The 1474-nt window shown below is 45.3% G+C and overlaps 1 non-coding gene across 1 annotated transcript; it reads left to right on the top strand.

Annotated features, from left to right (window-relative positions):
- Positions 1-706: 706 nt before the first annotated feature.
- TRNAG-UCC (transfer RNA glycine (anticodon UCC)) lies at positions 707-778 on the top strand. Its single transcript has one exon. It is a non-coding gene; the product is annotated as a tRNA-Gly (tRNA).
- Positions 779-1474: the final 696 nt, after the last annotated feature.

Below are 1474 nucleotides of genomic sequence, written 5' to 3'. Positions count from 1 at the left end.
TCAGTGTGTACTTTCCTCAGCTCCATTTAAATTTGAATTCACATACCAACCAGTGACCAATAGCAACCAAAATTAAGAGCATTACTGCAGAAATACAAAGCCCCTTCTGAAGATAAACTAGACTACAGTTCTAAGTTCTGTCATGCAAACTTCCAACACAGACAGCCTTTGAGGATTTCTTTCTCCACAGCAAGCCAGAAGAGGGGAGGATTACCTACCCCACACCAAGCCAACAGAAGAGGGCTTCAACAAGATAACTGGGAAAGATTAGAGGTGTCTACAAGTAGGGGAAAAGGACATTTCCCTCCTCTGCTGGGCACCTAATGAACTGCCAAAGTCATGGACTCATCCTGGTGAAGTCATTGGTGTATAGAATGGTGAGAAGGTTCTTGGAAGTTTGATATATGTGCCCTCAAATCTGGGAGCATCCATGAGCCTAGAAACCTGTGCCTCCTCCACTGGAGAATGGAAGGTAATAGGGCGTCTTCCTACATATCCACCATCTTGCACTGCAAGTTTACATGTGTTTCCCTTAGGTTAAATGGACATCAAAGAATGGTAACAGGGCTATGGGTGACCATCTAAGTATCCTGTCCCAGAGTGAAGCCTGCCAGGGTGAGGGGACCTCAGCAATAGGAGACTGTGATTCCCACCACACGGGCAGTTGCTGAGGGGAAGGGGCATTATGAGAGTAAAGGCAGGGACTTCTCTGGTGGTCCAGTGGTTAAGACTCTGCACTTCCAATGCAGGGGCCCAGGTTCAATCCCTGGTCAGGGAACTAGATCCTGCATGCTGCAACTAAGATCCTGTATGCAGCAACTAAGACCTGGAGTAGATAGATAGATAGATAGATAGATTGAATGAATGAATGAATGAGTAAAGACAGACAGTACTTTGTCCATGTCAGAATCCAAGCAGAGTCTCTTAAAGAGTTCATAGCCTGCATCCCAGCAAGAGAATCAGTATTTGGGCTGCACCAGATTACAATACCACCAATTAGGTAAGTTTTTAGTCCCATATTTTCTAATTCTGCCTCCTCTAACTCGACCTTGGAGAAGCCGGAGGCAGCAAAGGGAATAAGTGGATGTATTAGTTATCGATCACTGCCTAGCAAATTACTCTAAAATTTGCAGCCTAAACCAAAAATAAACATGTCTTTTCCAACAAGTTTCTGTGATCAGGAATTTGGGAGTGGCTTAGTTGGGTGTTACTGGCTCAGGGTCTCTCAAGATATTATAGTCTAGATGTTGGCAAGGGCTGCAGTCATCTGAAGGCTTGACTGGGCCTGGAGAATCTACTTTCAAGGTGGCTCACTCACGTGTCTGTGGAGCTGAGGTTGGCTGTTGGCAGGAAGCCTCAGTTCTTCACCATTTGGAACTCTCCATAAGGCTGCTTGAGTGTATTCAAGACACGGTTGCTGGTATCCCCAGAGCAAGTGAATCAAAAAAGAACAAGTCAGAAGCCAACATATCAG

The sequence above is a fragment of the Eschrichtius robustus genome, chromosome 8 (genome assembly GCF_028021215.1).
Source record: "Eschrichtius robustus isolate mEscRob2 chromosome 8, mEscRob2.pri, whole genome shotgun sequence".
Classification (NCBI taxonomy): Eukaryota; Metazoa; Chordata; class Mammalia; order Artiodactyla; family Eschrichtiidae; genus Eschrichtius; species Eschrichtius robustus.
This window is presented reverse-complemented; position numbering and strand designations above follow the sequence as displayed.